The sequence below is a fragment of the Triticum urartu genome, chromosome 3 (assembly GCF_003073215.2).
Source record: "Triticum urartu cultivar G1812 chromosome 3, Tu2.1, whole genome shotgun sequence".
NCBI classification, from domain to species: domain Eukaryota; kingdom Viridiplantae; phylum Streptophyta; class Magnoliopsida; order Poales; family Poaceae; genus Triticum; species Triticum urartu.
The window spans coordinates 113,255,350-113,262,478 of NC_053024.1; positions in this window are offsets into that span (position 1 = coordinate 113,255,350).

The following is a 7,129-nucleotide window of genomic DNA, read 5'->3' on the forward strand; positions in this document are numbered from 1 at the left end:
GTTCCGTAGTCGGACCTTTGATTGTACTTTGGATGATGTATGGATTATTCATGTATTGTGTGAAGTGGCGATTGTAAGCCAACTCTTTATCCCTTTCTTATTCAGTACATGGGATGCGTGAAAGATTACCCCTCTGCGACAAGCCTACCATGCGGCTATGCCTCTAAGTCGTGCCCTGACACGTGGGAGATATAGCCGCATTGTAGGTATTACAGTTTGTGATGGAGGATGCATCAAACACGATTCAGATTTTAGTTGCGTGTGCGATGCAGGGCATACGGTTCAGTTCAATTAACTGTTTGCGATGAGGAGGAACAAAAGAAACAGGCAACCAGATGAAGGTGTGTGTGATATACAGCATACGGTTCACTCGGATGAACTGTATGTGATTAGGCAACACAAAAGAAATGGTCAGCTAGATCAAGGTATGTGCGATATACGGCATGCGGTTCACTCGGATGAACTGTTTGTGTTGAGACAAGAGAACAAAAACGGTTCAATATAACAAGATGTGTGTGATACGCGACAAACATGTCTGTAATCAGAAATGTGTGCGAAGACCGATAATAACACAAATGGTTGCTGCTAATAAGATGTGTGTGTTGTGCGAGGGGGTTGCGTACAGAACAACAACATTATATACACACTTACAAGGACATGGTTGCATAATCAAATTAAACATCCACTTACATAGGTGGCTACTACAACCATGGCATTTGCACACAACAAAGTAAACTATTACATGCATAATTACATAGGTGGCTACTACACACATGACATTTCCACACACCAATAAATTAAACTATATATTACATGCATGATTAACTAGCATGAACGATCCTCTGATCACCATCTACTTCTTGTGACGCTTGCTCTGCTTGTGACTTGATCCGGGCTCGTCGATTTGGGTAACGAGGTACTTCCTCATGTCAATGATCCGCCTGTGCATCTCGTAGCATGTGTAAACGCTCTTGGCCGCGAACCTAAGGTGAGGTTCATCCAGTTGCTGCATCTAGGCCCTGTGCCAGGATAGGGGACCTGTTCTCTGCGCATCCTACTTCATATTTTCATAGTAGGGGTCGATGATGGCCGAGGCGAGTTCGACCAGGGAGTCCTTCGTGCTGCCCTAGACCCTATAGTGGTCACGAGTTTCGACAAGGTTCTTGCAGGCCAAGCCCATAACACTGAGCGCTTTTACATCATCGGTGGTTTCCACCGTTGCGAACTTGTAGTCGGTGCTGTTGACAAACCTGTTGAAACGGTCGCAAGGCTCTGTGGCCATGCAGTAGTGGTAGATGAGGACATGATGGCACACGCACAACTAGGCGAGGACAACCTTTTGATCTATGCTGGGACGACCGGCGGTGTACTAGAGGTCGATGTCGACCACCTTGTACTTGTCTCGAGCAAGCAACTGCTCAACGTTGTTGATGTAGTCGTCCACCACGGCCGGGTCAATGGTGTACACCACCGAGAGATCCGTCTCCCTCGCGTGGGTCTCCACTCTATGCTTGCCGAACTCCATTGGACCGCCGCTAGACATCCCCTCTCTATGTGTCGTCGTGGGTGTGCTTATTGTGTTGTGGGGCGCGATCAAAAGGTTGAAGAGACTAAGGTTATAATGGTCGCGGGAATTGAAGGGGAAGCTGGACGGCCAGGAATATCGGAAGGCCCTGATGCCAGTTCCAATTTGCAGCGCGTAACTCCATCATGCCGCACGTAACTGCATCGCGTGGCAATGCATGTGGCACAACCACATGCATATGGGGCCCCGACGTGATCGTGGGCACGCCCAACCGCTGGCAGAGCGCGCGCGGAGGAACGCAAGCAGAGCGCTCCGCGGTCGCCTCAACAGCGAGCAACCATATATATATATATGCATATAGAAGTTGAACACGCATGGAAAAGGTGTCCACAAGCCTAGCACGCCGACCGACGCGAGTAGAGCTCACCAACGGACGCGAGCAAAGCGCGTCGCGGTGCCTAACGACGAGCACAGCGCGCTGCAGCGCCTAACAGAGAGCAGAGCTTGCCGAGGGACTCGAGCAGAGGCGGGCATAGTGATAGGTGGAAAATAAGATGAACTGTGTGAGCGATGTCGTAGACATCAAGCATGAATCATATTAGAGTTGCGTGTGTGATACGTGGCATATAGTTGGTCCATCCGAGCTGTTTGTGCTGGAATAAGCCGTGTGTGTTGCAGGCAAACGCTTGCTAGTATATAACCTTAAATTTAACCAAAAAAGTGTTAATGCATGTTACAAAAATTGTATAGCTGGAAACTATATTCAAATACAACTCTAACGATATAATCTTTGGCGACATGCATTCATATTTTATTAGTTAAGTCCTACTTATAAACTAGGAGGGGGTATAGTAGGTAATTAAATCACAAACGTTTTTTTGTATTAACCATATGTGTACGTGTCCATTCGTCCTCCTCTCGCATGTCTTGTCACCCCGCTCCCGCAGACGGCTTACAGCGCAAGCTTGCGCAGCGCGCGGGGGCATTCTTTTGGCCAAACGGTGGCTCAAAGTGGCGCCAATGAATCATCGGTGAGCCCGTTCCTGTGCAACCTCGCAGGTTCCCGCGCAAGCTTCCCGCTCGACTCGGTGAAATCCCCCAAAATCCCAATGCTTATCGGCCTTCTATATAAACCCTCACGGCCGGCGAGTCATGTGTCGCATTTTCCCCTCCCTCCCCATAGCTTATCTCGTCCGCTTCTCCCACAATCACCAATGGCACTGGTCCGTCATCGTCGCTCAGCCACTCCGCCGTCATCAGATGATAGCTCCAGCTGGGATGCTACACCGCGGCGGCGGCGCAGTCCCCGGTGTAGTGTAGTGCGCGTGGCATCCCTGTTGGGTGTGCGCGGAACACCCACCACACGCTCCGCCGCCGCTCCTCGTCGGCAGCTGTTGCCGGCCGCCGTTGCCACCACACCACCATTGAAAGCCAGGGCCATCCCCCGCTCCGCTGCCGTGGCCCGAAGGCGGGAGGTGGCCATCGTGGCCGCCACCCCACTGCCGGCCACTGTGGCCATCACCCGCTCCGCCACCGCGGCCCGAAGGCGGGAGGTGGTGGTCATGGCCACCACCCCATCATCGGTCGCCGTGGCCGCTAGCCCACCGTCAACTGCCAGGATCATCACCCGCTCCGCCACCGCCGCCCGAAGGAGGGAGGCGGAGGTGGAGGCCCGCACATGCGTCAGCGACCTTGCACGCTACATCGAGTTCCTGCGGGAGGAGGAGGAGCGCCTCATCAAGAACCCAAAGAGCCTTACCGCAGCCGTGGCCGCAGCACACGCCGACGCAGAGGCGAGGAATCAGGAGATCTACGAGGAGTCCGGCCGCTTCGAGAGGGATCGTCTGGAGCGGCAGTGGGCGTTCGAGCTGGCGAGCATCGCTGAATGTGCAATAGCGGCATACACCGTATTGCATTTGCCCAGCTCGTCAGTAGGCTCCTCCTCCTCCTCCTCTGCCTCTTACTGAACGCGCTTGGCAGAGGAGAGGCTGCCGGAAGTAGCACAAAGCCCCTCTGTAGTAGTAGTATTTAGGGGCTATTTTGTTCAGTTCATCTGACTATAGGTGTGTGGTGGAACTGTACAATGTACTTAAAATTAGCTAGTATATATAGTTGAACTAGCTATTTCCGTACGTGGTTGGCAACAATTGGGGAAAAGTTTGGTCGGTTCAGCTGTCGAGTTGAACTGTTTGTATAAATTAAGAACCACTGCTTAATCTATGAATGAAATCTATGCTTAATTACTGAATTTTTGTTGCAAAAATTAGAGGGTGCTAGTGTTTTTTAGCTGCATATTTTGACAAATCGCAATGTTACAAGGATTGACAAATGGCAATGTTACTAGACCAACAAATGTCAATCTTTCCAGTTTGACAAATGGAAACATACCCAATATGACAGATGCAAATCTTACGAAATTGTTTGTACGTGGTTGCACACGGGTCATCCAAAACAACCGTTTGCGTTGAAGGGATGCACAAATCCTGCCTGTGAATTTTCCCTCGACTGAAGGGAGAAGACCATAGCTCTCACTTTGCATACGGGTGTTCTATCTAAAACGAAATCCTGCTCGACACATTTTCTCTTGGCTTCCTGGGGCAGTTCTCGGTTTGCATACGGGTGTTCTAACTAAAATGTTTGCGATCAAGAGCTGCACAAATCCTGCTAGGCACAATTTCCATTGGCTTCCTAGGGAAGTTGTTGGTTTTTCATACGGGTGTTCTAACTAAAATGTTTGCGATGAGTGTTTTATATTTAAAAACCGAATTAAACTGCATCTTGGGCGCCATTAATGGAGAGGATGCGAGCAAAGCGGGCGGCCATGGAAGTCAAAGGGCTCGCTTTCCGGTGAGCCTGCGTGGCGCACAGGTCGCATGCTTCCCGGTGAGCCTCCACATTGTAGTACAGCTCGCATGCCTCCAGTTTAGTCAAGCACTCAAGCACCTGTCTGCACGATACCTCCTAGCCATTAAAAGAGTGAGGCGTGGCGTCACGTGAATGGTTAACAGAACACACACAATCTATATGCACTAGAGCATGTGCATGTAGTTCAATTTTTAATTATGCACATAAAATGCCTAGGAAACCTAGGTAATGTACAAAAATGTCCAAACGAACCCAGAAAAATTCCAAAATTAAACAAAACACTCCTGTTGTTCTATGTTGACACTAGAAATTTTTTGAAAGCAATAAGAGGTAACTGATATCGTTTCGTCCCCAAAGGTGGCACGTTCCCTATCGAAACCATGACGCTTGTTGTGAGAAGCTCTGGTTTGTGAGACGCTTATACCCAAACCTGCCCCAAATGGGACAAAATTTTTACCATGGCATGTTGATGCCGCTCCGTGATAGCATGCCAAGTTTCATGAATTTCATACGAGTTTTGGATTTACTAGATTTTAAAAACCAAGTATCTCATTGTTTGCGATCGAGTGACGGTCGCAGGGTGTTTGAAATTCATTCCCATTTCTTGCATGGGACCTAAGCATGCAACTAAGGACACAAATTCGATTTTTCAACCAGTTTATATGCACTGGAGCATGTGCATGTAGTTCAAATTTTAATTATGCACCTGAAATGCCTACAAAACCAAGTTAACGTATAAAAATGTTCAAATGAACCCCGAAAAATTCCAAAATTAAACACAACACTCCTGTTATTCTATGTTGACACTAGAAATTTTTTGAAAGCAATAAGAGGCAACGGATATCGTTTCGTCCCCAAAGGTGGTACGTTCCCTACCGAAACCATCACGCTTGTTGTGAGAAGCTCTGGTCTGTGAGACGCTTATACCCAAACCCACCCCAAATGGGACAAATTTTTTACCACGACATGTTAATGCCGCTCCATGATAGCATGCCAAGTTTCATGAATTTCAGATGAGTTTTGGATTTACTACAATTTAAAAACCAGGTATCTCAATGTTTGCGGCCGAGTGATGATGGCAGGGTGTTTGAAATTCGTTCCCATTTCTTGCATGGGAACTAAGCATGGAACCAAGGGCACATATTTGATTTTTCAACCAGTTTATATGCACTGGAGCATGTGCATGTAGTTCAAATTTTCATTATGCACTTGAAATGCCTACTGAGGGAGTCCTGGATTAAGGGGTCCTCGGGCGTCCGGACTATGTAACATGGGCCGGACTAATGGGCTATGAAGATACAAGATAGAAGACTTCCTCCCGTGTCCAGATGGGACTCTCCTTTGCGTGGATGGCAAGCTTGGCAATCAGATATGTAGATTCCTTCCTTTGTAAACCGACTCTATACAATCCTAGGCCCCTCCGGTGTCTATATAAACTGGAGGGTTTATTCCATAGAGGTAATCACAATCATATATACTAGATATCTAGGGTTTAGTCACTACGATCTCGTGGTAGATCAACTCTTGTAATCCTCATATTCATCAATATCAATCAAGCAGGATGTAGGGTATTACCTCCATCAAGAGGGCCCGAACCTAGGTAAACATCATGTCCGCTGTCTCCTGTTACCATCGACCCTAGACGCACAGTCCGGGACCCCCTACCCGAGATCTGCCGGTTTTGACACCGACATTGGTGCTTTCATTGAGTGTTCCGCTGCATCGTCACTAGAAGGTTTGATGGCTCCATCAATCATCTACAACAACGCTGCCCTGGGGAAGGTTTTCCTCCCTGGTCAGATCTTTGTGTTCAGCGGCTTCGCACTGCGGGCCAACTCGATTGGCCATCTAGAGCAGATTGACAGCTACGCCCCAGGTCACCGGATTAGTTTTGGAAACTTGGATTATGTCACTGACATCCGAGGAGACTTGATATTCCAAGGATTCACGACCCCAACCTCCGCTCTGGCCTTAGAGCCGGAGCGCGTCGCCAGGTCCAAAGACGGGATTCCAAAACCCGCCGAACTATCTGTGGCCACTAAGCCCAGTACGGGAGAGCTGGAGGAAGCAGTGTCGCTGGCAACCATCACAAAGCCGGACTCTTCCCCAGACACTGGCTTCGAACTCTCGGAGTCAGCATCGTGTGAGCTCGGCTGAGGAACCCCCTTCCCGCCATACTCCACGGATTCTCTTCTCCCTGTCCAAACCTCGCCTTTAAGTGAGGCTCTGGACTTGATGCGATCCCTCGTCATTACAGAGGAGCAATGTCTGAACTACGCCCAGCCCGGACTAGGGGCTAGGAGCAGGGAATTTTATGTCCCACCCACCACCCACTTCATCGCCACTGTCGAGGACTTAACTGACATGCTCGATTACGGCTCCGAGGACATTGCCGGTATGGACGACGATGCCGGAGAAGATCAGGACAAAAACCCGCTGTTTATCAGACGCTGGACGTCCACCTCTTCGTATGATGTGTACATGGTGGATACACCCAAGCAGGGTGACGACGATAATGAGAAAAATCCAGTAGAGGATAAACCTCCCGAGATACAACCAAAACACCGACGGCGCCGCTCTAAAGCACGCCGCAGCAAAGACAACAATACCGGCATGAGAGACAATAATACTCCGGACGATGCCGAAGACCAAGAAAACCCCGCCGAGCAAAACTCTGAACAAGACGACCGGGAGGATGGGAAAGTTAGCCCTCATGAACAGGCCGCAAACGAAGACTCG